The 12,437-nt window shown below is 60.8% G+C and overlaps 1 long non-coding RNA gene across 1 annotated transcript; it reads right to left on the minus strand.

The window, feature by feature from the left end:
* Nucleotides 1-9,911: 9,911 nt before the first annotated feature.
* LOC135311063 (uncharacterized) lies at nucleotides 9,912-10,944 on the minus strand. Its single transcript, XR_010370949.1, has 3 exons — nucleotides 10,820-10,944; nucleotides 10,243-10,434; nucleotides 9,912-9,984 (listed from the first exon to the last, which is right to left on the minus strand). It is a non-coding gene; the product is annotated as an uncharacterized LOC135311063 (long non-coding RNA).
* Between the last annotated feature and the right edge of the window lie 1,493 nt (nucleotides 10,945-12,437).

Here is a 12,437-nt window from a genome sequence, read left to right on the forward strand (position 1 = left end):
CACCTCGCGTTCCGTACGCGGCACGGCCGCCCGGCACCCGAGCGCCGGAACACCGCGCCTCCCGCCGCGCCCCGGCGAGCCACGTGACAGGGCCGGCAGCCACTGCGCCAGGACTACAGCTCCCGCCATGCTCTGCGCCACAACACGGCCGCCCGGCAGCCCCCCGCCGCAAGGACTACAGCTCCCGGCACGCTCTGCGCCACAACATGGCCGCCCGGCAGCCCCCCGCCACAAGGACTACAGCTCCCGGCATGCTCTGCGCCACAACATGGCCGCCCGGCAGCCCCCCGCCACAAGGACTACAGCTCCCGGCATGCTCTGCGCCACAACACGGCCGCCCGGCAGCCCCCCGCCACAAGGACTACAGCTCCCGGCATGCTCTGCGCCACAACACGGCCGCCCGGCAGCCCCCCGCCGCAAGGACTACAGCTCCCGGCATGCTCTGCGCCACAACACGGCCGCCCGGCAGCCCCCCGCCGCAAGGACTACAGCTCCCGGCATGCTCTGCGCCACAACATGGCCGCCCGGCAGCCGCGCGCCACAAGGACTACAGCTCCCGCCATGCTCTGCGCCACAACATGGCCGCCCGCCCAGCCGCCACACGCACCACCACAGCTCCCGCCACGCCGCGAGCCCGCCCTCCCCGCTCTCTCACCCTGCGGGGCACCGTCCCTCCCGCCGATGCACCCGGAAGCCCCACCGAGCCCTCAGCACAGCCTCGCTCTCCCCACCGCCCGCTCCGACCCGCCGCTGCCCCGCCGCAGCCCTCCTCGGGGCTTGACCCGGCACGCAGCGGCCCCCCACCCAGCCCCCGCTCACCTCCTCCCTCGCTACACTCGCAGCCCGCTGACGCTCGGCCACAGCTCCGCTCCGCTCCGCCCTCGGCTCGCACTGGCCCCCCGGAGCAGGGCACCACCCCTTTTCCAGGGAGGAGCCGGCACCGCCAGCCCCACTGCCCGCACCTGGGGCTCCTCCAGCCAGACCCCGCCCACAGCTGAGGCGCAGCAGCAACGGGGGGCCCCCTCCCCTCACCCCCACAGTGCACCACCTCCTCCCCCGGGCTCCATCACAGCCCCTTGCCCCACGCCAAGGGAGCGCAAACGCAGCCCTCAGGCCAAAGGAGAGGGCAGGTGTTTGTGCAGGCGCGCACGTAACAAGTCCCAGGAGCGATTCGTGGCTCAGGGTCCCCAACGCTCCCCCTGCCCCAAGGCCACCTCGGCCGCCGTTGCCGCAGCCGCACGGAGCTGGTGGTGGCTGGGATAGTGCTCATTTTCTCCACAGTAGCTAGGAAGGGATACGTTTTGGATTTATGCTCAAAACACCGTTAATAATGTAGAGATGTTTTGGTTCTTGCTGAGCACTGCTTCCACAGTCAGGGCCTCTTCTGGTTCTCTCAGTGCCCCACCAGCAAGTAGGCTGGGACAGCTGGGAAAGCTTTCCCAGCTAACTGACCAAAGGGATATTCCATACCATTTGACATCATGCTCAGCACACGCAGCTGGGGGAAGAAGGGGGAGTCCTTGGGGGGGGGGGGGGGCTACGGCATTTCTCTCCCTAAGTAACCATGACACATGACAGAGCCCTGCTTTCCCAGAGGTGGCTCAACACCTGCCCGCCGAAAAGGAGGAGTGAATTCATTCCTTGCTTTGCTTCCACGCACAGCTTTTGCTTTACCTATTAAACAGTCTTGATCTCAGCCCATGATTTTTCTCACTTTTACCCTTCCAGCTCTCTCCCCCAGCCCACTGAGGGTGGAGCGAGCAAGCAGCTCCCTGGTGCAGAGTTGCCAGCTGGGGCTAAACCACGGCACGCGCTTGTCCGCGTTTGGCAGGGAAGGGACCGTCCGTCGCCTGGCTCCTGGAGCGACGGGCTGCTGGGCAGAGGGGGGGGCCACCAAAGGTGAGGAGCAGGGCACAGGACAGTAGGAAGAGAGAAGAGAAGAGCGGCAGCCGGCTGGACGGGGGCGGGGGGGCGTGTGTGCGTGTAGTGAGAAGGCACGAGGCAGGGAACAGGACGGCCAGAGAAGGACAGGGAGCCTGACGGAGGTGGAGATACAAGCAGCAGAGAGAGGGGAAGAGAGGCAGCAGAAAGAGGGGGGAAGAGCAGGACACAGACCAACAAAGAAGGAAGAGGAGCAGGCTGGAGACGCACAAAAAACCTGGGGCAGGCAGCACGACAGCGAGGGAGGAAAGAAGAATAGGGGCAGGAAGCTGGACCGAGCGCGATGGAGACAGACAAGACAAGCGACAAGAACAGGGCAGAAAGGGAAGAATGAAGCCACGGGGACAGGGAGCCGAGACAGCCAACAACGGAGGGAAGGGGCCGGGGAGGGAACACCACAAAACAAACCATGGGGCTACGTGGTACAGAGCACGAGAAGGCAGAGAATTAAGAATTAGGGACAGGGAGCCAGAGAAACAACAACAAAAAAAAACACCCAAAACAAAGGGAGATGGGGAGCAAAAGGAATCGCAATGCGTACAGAAAGGAGAGAGAAACAATTCTAAAACAGGGTCACGGGGAAGCCAGAGACAGCAAGATGGAGAAAGGACAAAAGCTACAGGCTACAGGGCAGAGAGGGAAGAATTAATGAATAGACACAGAGAGCTGGGCAGAAAGAGATGGAGAAAGGCTGAAGATCACACGGCCAACAGGGAAGAGAGAAGAGAGGGAGGAATTTTCAAAACAGGGGCAAGAAGCCAGAGAGAGGGAGAGAGGCGCAACAATAAAATGGGGACAGGCCACAGGGCGGCGAGGAGGGAATCGATGAATAAGAACAGGAGACCAAAGAGAACACAATGTAGAATGGAAAAAAGGAACAGCGGCCTACAGGGAAGGAGGAATTAAAGATCAGGCACTGGGAGGCAGACAGAGACACATGAAGAAACAAGTAGGAAAAAAAAAAAAAAAAAAACACACAACGGCAATGGGCTACAAAGACAGACAGAGAGGGAAGAAATAAAACATAGCAGCAAGGAGCTGGACAGAGAGAGATGAGGACAAACAAATAGCACGGGTCTACGTGACAGAGAACGTGGAATTAGAACACAGAGAGGGGGAGCTGGACAGAGAGAGAGGCCGAGAGAAAAATCTAGACGGGCTACGGCGGGCAGAGGCAGGAATTAAAACCTAGGGACAGGGAGCTGGACAGAGGGAGACGGAGATCACAGGGAACAGCGGCGGGTGCAGGAAGAACAGGAATTCAAGAATAGGGAAAGGGAGCTGGACAGAGAAGAACTCAGGCAGGCAAGTAACAGTAGCAGGGTACAGAGCAGAGCAGACGAACTAAAAAGCGCGGCGGGAGCGTTGAGGCAGACAGAGAGAGATTAAGAAAAAAGTCACGGGCTACGTGGCAAAGCAGGAGGAACTCAGAAACGGGGATGGCAACCAAGGGAGAGTGAGCTGGTGAAGGATAACGGGTATTCAAAGTGAGGGACGGGGAGCTGGGAAAAGCGAGGCAGAGAAAAACAGAATCACAGAGAGAATCACACAAAGCCAAAAAAGAAGAAACTGAACAACAGGAACAGGTGTAACCAAAGCGATGAAATCAACCAACCAGAGACGGTGTTCCATTACGGGAACACGGAGCGTACGAATCAGCGCATCTGTCGATCTGCATTTTAGTCCCTAGGCGATCGTTAATGTCAGCAGAACAACAGACAACGTGCTTCTGTCAGAAAAGGATGACAAAACGCGGTTTCGTGTAGCGCACTGAGAAAACTAGCCAAGACTGCCAAGATTAAGAGCCAAGAAGGTAAAAGGCAATTCTGGCAGGGGGAGATCGCGACCACCGACTCACGGACCACCACCGAGCCTGCGCAGTGATTTACATACGGAACGAGCCAGTTTGTACCGATCAATAGACAGGACGATAATGAATATGTATGAATACGTAAAATTTTGATCTACAAATTCTACGGGAAAGGTGTGTGAGGTACGCACGCCAGGAGAAGCGATCCCCCGTGCATCTGGCGCCGTGAATAAAGAACGCCTGCTCTTTAATACTAAATCGGCGTTGAGGAGTTGTTTCCGATTTTACCGCGTTTTTCGGTAACACACGGAGTCAGACCAAGAGGGCCAGAGAAAGACAAAATACCGACAGGCTACAGAACAGAGCAGGAGGAATAAAAAAATAAAAACGGAGCCAGAGCCAGGCAGAGAGAGGCGGAGAAAGAACAAGTAGCCACAGGCTACAGGACAGAGAGAGGGAGGCCTGAAAAGACGGGGAGGCAGGGAGCCACTCAGAGCGAGATGGAGAAAGAAGGGGCGGGGGGGCGCCAAAAAAAAAAAAAAAAAAAATTTTGCAGCAGGTAAGGAAAGAGAGGGGGCCAGGGGGGAGAGACAGGGAGGGCCCAGGACGCACAAGAGAGGCAACGGGGCCCCAGTGGCCCAGGACTCACCGCGACTCTCGCTCTCAGCGCTGCTGGCACAATTTAGCCGTTCAGATGCTTCTTTCCCCTCCTCTCCGCCCTGCCTCTTCTGCAGCTCCAGACTCTAGGCCGTTCTCCACCTAAAGAGGATACATGGGTGTCTTACCGCTCTTACGAGATGAGGCTTCCTAGGCACGTAGCCTAGCTCGCTCGTGCACTACACGCCCGTACCCAACTCCCGGTTACGCGTACAGACCCTGCGGTGCACGTTGGTGGCCTGGCCCGCTGCGGGCTACGAAGGGGGATCCTCCCTCCCTCACCTGCAGGGACAGGCTCTCTCTTGCCTGCGGCAGGAAGGCAGCTGGCAGCCAGAGCGCCTTCAGTTTCTTCTGCTTTACCTTTCGTTGGCGTCTCCAGCTTCAGCCGAGGCAGCTCCTGTCCACAGCCGGGAAGGGCTCTGTGTGTCCCTTTTCGCCCCCGCGCTGCGAGGATGGCAACGCCGGGCAGAGAGAAGCCACGCAAGCCTGAGACGGCCGCAGTCAACGGCATCCCCGGGGGAAGGACAGACAACCACGTCCTCAGCACGGTCTCTGGGAGAGGGAAAGAAGAAACAGCGACCGTCATTACCGTCGATCGACCCTGGCCAAAGCCCCTCCTTGCGCAGGGGCTTCTGGACACACCGCCCCTTCCCCGCGCTACTGCTAAGGGCCCCTGCGCCGAGGGGGAATCCAGTGCGCTCGAGGGCCGGCTCGCTGCCTTCACGACAGGGCCTGGGGGCGGCCAAGGGCTACGCAGCACGCTTCAGGGGAGGTGCCGGGGCTGGGGGCAGGCGCACGGGGCAAGGGGGGGCCAGGGGAGGCTGAGCGGGAGCTCCGGTGAGCCGGGGAGGCGGCGGCCATCATCTGCGCCCTGGGCAGGGGGAAAAGGTCCTCCTCCTTTCCCTCTTCCCTTCTGTCAGCTCCCGGGGAACTCACCGCTTCTCGGGGAGCGGCCGCACCTGGAAGCCCCCAGAAATCAACACGAATCCAACCCCAAAAATACACCGCGCCTACCGTACGCGGCACGGCCGCCCGGCACCCGAGCGCCGGAACACCGCGCCTCCCGCCGCGCCCCGGCGAGCCACGTGACAGGGCCGGCAGCCACTGCGCCAGGACTACAGCTCCCGGCACGCTCTGCGCCACAACACGGCCGCCCGGCAGCCCCCCGCCGCAAGGACTACAGCTCCCGGCATGCTCTGCGCCACAACGCGGCCGCCCGGCAGCCCCCCGCCGCAAGGACTACAGCTCCCGGCATGCTCTGCGCCACAACGCGGCCGCCCGGCAGCCCCCCGCCGCAAGGACTACAGCTCCCGCCATGCTCTGCGCCACAACGCGGCCGCCCGGCAGCCCCCCGCCGCAAGGACTACAGCTCCCGCCATGCTCTGCGCCACAACACGGCCGCCCGGCAGCCCCCCGCCGCAAGGACTACAGCTCCCGCCATGCTCTGCGCCACAACACGGCCGCCCGGCAGCCCCCCGCCGCAAGGACTACAGCTCCCGGCACGCTCTGCGCCACAACACGGCCGCCCGGCAGCCCCCCGCCACAAGGACTACAGCTCCCGGCATGCTCTGCGCCACAACATGGCCGCCCGGCAGCCCCCCGCCACAAGGACTACAGCTCCCGGCACGCTCTGCGCCACAACACGGCCGCCCGCCCAGCCGCCACACGCACCACCACAGCTCCCGCCACGCCGCGAGCCCGCCCTCCCCGCTCTCTCACCCTGCGGGGCACCGTCCCTCCCGCCGATGCACCCGGAAGCCCCACCGAGCCCTCAGCACAGCCTCGCTCTCCCCACCGCCCGCTCCGACCCGCCGCTGCCCCGCCGCAGCCCTCCTCGGGGCTTGACCCGGCACGCAGCGGCCCCCCACCCAGCCCCCGCTCACCTCCTCCCTCGCTACACTCGCAGCCCGCTGACGCTCGGCCACAGCTCCGCTCCGCTCCGCTCCGCCCTCGGCTCACACTGGCCCCCCGGAGCAGGGCACCACCCCTTTTCCAGGGAGGAGCCGGCACCGCCAGCCCCACTGCCCGCACCTGGGGCTCCTCCAGCCAGACCCCGCCCACAGCTGAGGCGCAGCAGCAACGGGGGGCCCCCTCCCCTCACCCCCACAGTGCACCACCTCCTCCCCCGGGCTCCATCACAGCCCCTTGCCCCACGCCAAGGGAGCGCAAACGCAGCCCTCAGGCCAAAGGAGAGGGCAGCTGTTGGTGCAGGCGCGCACGTAACAAGTCCCAGGAGCGATTCGTGGCTCAGGGTCCCCAACGCTCCCCCTGCCCCAAGGCCACCTCGGCCGCCGTTGCCGCAGCCGCACGGAGCTGGTGGTGGCTGGGATAGTGCTCATTTTCTCCACAGTAGCTAGGAAGGGATACGTTTTGGATTTATGCTCAAAACACCGTTAATAATGTAGAGATGTTTTGGTTCTTGCTGAGCACTGCTTCCACAGTCAGGGCCTCTTCTGGTTCTCTCAGTGCCCCACCAGCAAGTAGGCTGGGACAGCTGGGAAAGCTTTCTCAGCTAACTGACCAAAGGGATATTCCATACCATTTGACATCATGCTCAGCACACGCAGCTGGGGGAAGAAGGGGGAGTCCTTGGGGGGGGGGGGGGGCTACGGCATTTCTCTCCCTAAGTAACCATGACACATGACAGAGCCCTGCTTTCCCAGAGGTGGCTCAACACCTGCCCGCCGAAAAGGAGGAGTGAATTCATTCCTTGCTTTGCTTCCACGCACAGCTTTTGCTTTACCTATTAAACAGTCTTGATCTCAGCCCATGATTTTTCTCACTTTTACCCTTCCAGCTCTCTCCCCCAGCCCACTGAGGGTGGAGCGAGCAAGCAGCTCCCTGGTGCAGAGTTGCCAGCTGGGGCTAAACCACGGCACGCGCTTGTCCGCGTTTGGCAGGGAAGGGACCGTCCGTCGCCTGGCTCCTGGAGCGACGGGCTGCTGGGCAGAGGGGGAGGCCACCAAAGGTGAGGAGCAGGGCACAGGACAGTAGGAAGAGAGAAGAGAAGAGCGGCAGCCGGCTGGACGGGGGCGGGGGGGCGTGTGTGCGTGTAGTGAGAAGGCACGAGGCAGGGAACAGGACGGCCAGAGAAGGACAGGGAGCCTGACGGAGGTGGAGATACAAGCAGCAGAGAGAGGGGAAGAGAGGCAGCAGAAAGAGGGGGGAAGAGCAGGACACAGACCAACAAAGAAGGAAGAGGAGCAGGCTGGAGACGCACAAAGAACCTGGGGCAGGCAGCACGACAGCGAGGGAGGAAAGAAGAATAGGGGCAGGAAGCTGGACCGAGCGCGATGGAGACAGACAAGACAAGCGACAAGAACAGGGCAGAAAGGGAAGAATGAAGCCACGGGGACAGGGAGCCGAGACAGCCAACAACGGAGGGAAGGGGCCGGGGAGGGAACACCACAAAACAAACCATGGGGCTACGTGGTACAGAGCACGAGAAGGCAGAGAATTAAGAATTAGGGACAGGGAGCCAGAGAAACAACAACAAAAAAAACACCCAAAACAAAGGGAGATGGGGAGCAAAAGGAATCGCAATGCGTACAGAAAGGAGAGAGAAACAATTCTAAAACAGGGTCACGGGGAAGCCAGAGACAGCAAGATGGAGAAAGGACAAAAGCTACAGGCTACAGGGCAGAGAGGGAAGAATTAATGAATAGACACAGAGAGCTGGGCAGAAAGAGATGGAGAAAGGCTGAAGATCACACGGCCAACAGGGAAGAGAGAAGAGAGGGAGGAATTTTCAAAACAGGGGCAAGAAGCCAGAGAGAGGGAGAGAGGCGCAACAATAAAATGGGGACAGGCCACAGGGCGGCGAGGAGGGAATCGATGAATAAGAACAGGAGACCAAAGAGAACACAATGTAGAATGGAAAAAAGGAACAGCGGCCTACAGGGAAGGAGGAATTAAAGATCAGGCACTGGGAGGCAGACAGAGACACATGAAGAAACAAGTAGGAAAAAAAAAAAAAAAAAACACACAACGGCAATGGGCTACAAAGACAGACAGAGAGGGAAGAAATAAAACATAGCAGCAAGGAGCTGGACAGAGAGAGATGAGGACAAACAAATAGCACGGGTCTACGTGACAGAGAACGTGGAATTAGAACACAGAGAGGGGGAGCTGGACAGAGAGAGAGGCCGAGAGAAAAATCTAGACGGGCTACGGTGGGCAGAGGCAGGAATTAAAACCTAGGGACAGGGAGCTGGACAGAGAGAGACAGAGATCACAGGGAACAGCGGCGGGTGCAGGAAGAACAGGAATTCAAGAATAGGGAAAGGGAGCTGGACAGAGAAGAACTCAGGCAGGCAAGTAACAGTAGCAGGGTACAGAGCAGAGCAGACGAACTAAAAAGCGCGGCGGGAGCGTTGAGGCAGACAGAGAGAGATTAAGAAAAAAGTCACGGGCTACGTGGCAAAGCAGGAGGAACTCAGAAACGGGGATGGCAACCAAGGGAGAGTGAGCTGGTGAAGGATAACGGGTATTCAAAGTGAGGGACGGGGAGCTGGGAAAAGCGAGGCAGAGAAAAACAGAATCACAGAGAGAATCACACAAAGCCAAAAAAGAAGAAACTGAACAACAGGAACAGGTGTAACCAAAGCGATGAAATCAACCAACCAGAGACGGTGTTCCATTACGGGAACACGGAGCGTACGAATCAGCGCATCTGTCGATCTGCATTTTAGTCCCTAGGCGATCGTTAATGTCAGCAGAACAACAGACAACGTGCTTCTGTCAGAAAAGGATGACAAAACGCGGTTTCGTGTAGCGCACTGAGAAAACTAGCCAAGACTGCCAAGATTAAGAGCCAAGAAGGTAAAAGGCAATTCTGGCAGGGGGAGATCGCGACCACCGACTCACGGACCACCACCGAGCCTGCGCAGTGATTTACATACGGAACGAGCCAGTTTGTACCGATCAGTAGACAGGACGATAATGAATATGTATGAATACGTAAAATTTTGATCTACAAATTCTACGGGAAAGGTGTGTGAGGTACGCACGCCAGGAGAAGCGATCCCCCGTGCATCTGGCGCCGTGAATAAAGAACGCCTGCTCTTTAATACTAAATCGGCGTTGAGGAGTTGTTTCCGATTTTACCGCGTTTTTCGGTAACACACGGAGTCAGACCAAGAGGGCCAGAGAAAGACACAATACCGACAGGCTACAGGACAGAGCAGGAGGAATAAAAAAATAAAAACGGAGCCAGAGCCAGGCAGAGAGAGGCGGAGAAAGAACAAGTAGCCACAGGCTACAGGACAGAGAGAGGGAGGCCTGAAAAGACGGGGAGGCAGGGAGCCACTCAGAGCGAGATGGAGAAAGAAGGGGCGGGGGGGCGCCAAAAAAAAAAAAAAAAAAATTTTGCAGCAGGTAAGGAAAGAGAGGGGGCCAGGGGGGAGAGACAGGGAGGGCCCAGGACGCACAAGAGAGGCAACGGGGCCCCAGTGGCCCAGGACTCACCGCGACTCTCGCTCTCAGCGCTGCTGGCACAATTTAGCCGTTCAGATGCTTCTTTCCCCTCCTCTCCGCCCTGCCTCTTCTGCAGCTCCAGACTCTAGGCCGTCCTCCACCTAAAGAGGATACATGGGTGTCTTACTGCTCTTACGAGATGAGGCTTCCTAGGCACGTAGCCTAGCTCGCTCGTGCACTACACGCCCGTACCCAACTCCCGGTTACGCGTACAGACCCTGCGGTGCACGTTGGTGGCCTGGCCCGCTGCGGGCTACGAAGGGGGATCCTCCCTCCCTCACCTGCAGGGACAGGCTCTCTCTTGCCTGCGGCAGGAAGGCAGCTGGCAGCCAGAGCGCCTTCAGTTTCTTCTGCTTTACCTTTCGTTGGCGTCTCCAGCTTCAGCCGAGGCAGCTCCTGTCCACAGCCGGGAAGGGCTCTGTGTGTCCCTTTTCGCCCCCGCGCTGCGAGGATGGCAACGCCGGGCAGAGAGAAGCCACGCAAGCCTGAGACGGCTGCAGTCAACGGCATCCCCGGGGGAAGGACAGACAACCACGTCCTCAGCACGGTCTCTGGGAGAGGGAAAGAAGAAACAGCGACCGTCATTACCGTCGATCGACCCTGGCCAAAGCCCCTCCTTGCGCAGGGGCTTCTGGACACACCGCCCCTTCCCCGCGCTACTGCTAAGGGCCCCTGCGCCGAGGGGGAATCCAGTGCGCTCGAGGGCCGGCTCGCTGCCTTCACGACAGGGCCTGGGGGCGGCCAAGGGCTACGCAGCACGCTTCAGGGGAGGTGCCGGGGCTGGGGGCAGGCGCACGGGGCAAGGGGGGGGCCAGGGGAGGCTGAGCGGGAGCTCCGGTGAGCCGGGGAGGCGGCGGCCATCATCTGCGCCCTGGGCAGGGGGAAAAGGTCCTCCTCCTTTCCCTCTTCCCTTCTGTCAGCTCCCGGGGAACTCACCGCTTCTCGGGGAGCGGCCGCACCTGGAAGCCCCCAGAAATCAACACGAATCCAACCCCAAAAATACACCGCGCCTACCGTACGCGGCACGGCCGCCCGGCACCCGAGCGCCGGAACACCGCGCCTCCCGCCGCGCCCCGGCGAGCCACGTGACAGGGCCGGCAGCCACTGCGCCAGGACTACAGCTCCCGGCATGCTCTGCGCCACAACACGGCCGCCCGGCAGCCCCCCGCCGCAAGGACTACAGCTCCCGGCATGCTCTGCGCCACAACATGGCCGCCCGGCAGCCGCGCGCCACAAGGACTACAGCTCCCGGCACGCTCTGCGCCACAACATGGCCGCCCGCCCAGCCGGCAGACGCACCACCACAGCTCCCGCCACGCCGCGAGCCCGCCCTCCCCGCTCTCTCACCCTGCGGGGCACCGTCCCTCCCGCCGATGCACCCGGAAGCCCCACCGAGCCCTCAGCACAGCCTCGCTCTCCCCACCGCCCGCTCCGACCCGCCGCTGCCCCGCCGCAGCCCTCCTCGGGGCTTGACCCGGCACGCAGCGGCCCCCCACCCAGCCCCCGCTCACCTCCTCCCTCGCTACACTCGCAGCCCGCTGACGCTCGGCCACAGCTCCGCTCCGCCCCGCCCTCGGCTCACACTGGCCCCCCGGAGCAGGGCACCACCCCTTTTCCAGGGAGGAGCCGGCACCGCCAGCCCCACTGCCCGCACCTGGGGCTCCTCCAGCCAGACCCCGCCCACAGCTGAGGCGCAGCAGCAACGGGGGGCCCCCTCCCCTCACCCCCACAGTGCACCACCTCCTCCCCCGGGCTCCATCACAGCCCCTTGCCCCACGCCAAGGGAGCGCAAACGCAGCCCTCAGGCCAAAGGAGAGGGCAGCTGTTGGTGCAGGCGCGCACGTAACAAGTCCCAGGAGCGATTCGTGGCTCAGGGTCCCCAACGCTCCCCCTGCCCCAAGGCCACCTCGGCCGCCGTTGCCGCAGCCGCACGGAGCTGGTGGTGGCTGGGATAGTGCTCATTTTCTCCACAGTAGCTAGGAAGGGATACGTTTTGGATTTATGCTCAAAACACCGTTAATAATGTAGAGATGTTTTGGTTCTTGCTGAGCACTGCTTCCACAGTCAGGGCCTCTTCTGGTTCTCTCAGTGCCCCACCAGCAAGTAGGCTGGGACAGCTGGGAAAGCTTTCCCAGCTAACTGACCAAAGGGATATTCCATACCATTTGACATCATGCTCAGCACACGCAGCTGGGGGAAGAAGGGGGAGTCCTTGGGGCGGGGGGGGGGGGGGGGCTACGGCATTTCTCTCCCTAAGTAACCATGACACATGACAGAGCCCTGCTTTCCCAGAGGTGGCTCAACACCTGCCCGCCGAAAAGGAGGAGTGAATTAATTCCTTGCTTTGCTTCCACGCACAGCTTTTGCTTTACCTATTAAACAGTCTTGATCTCAGCCCATGATTTTTCTCACTTTTACCCTTCCAGCTCTCTCCCCCAGCCCACTGAGGGTGGAGCGAGCAAGCAGCTCCCTGGTGCAGAGTTGCCAGCTGGGGCTAAACCACGGCACGCGCTTGTCCGCGTTTGGCAGGGAAGGGACCGTCCGTCGCCTGGCT

This window comes from Phalacrocorax carbo, unplaced genomic scaffold (assembly GCF_963921805.1).
Source record: "Phalacrocorax carbo unplaced genomic scaffold, bPhaCar2.1 SCAFFOLD_56, whole genome shotgun sequence".
Taxonomy (NCBI): Eukaryota; Metazoa; Chordata; class Aves; order Suliformes; family Phalacrocoracidae; genus Phalacrocorax; species Phalacrocorax carbo.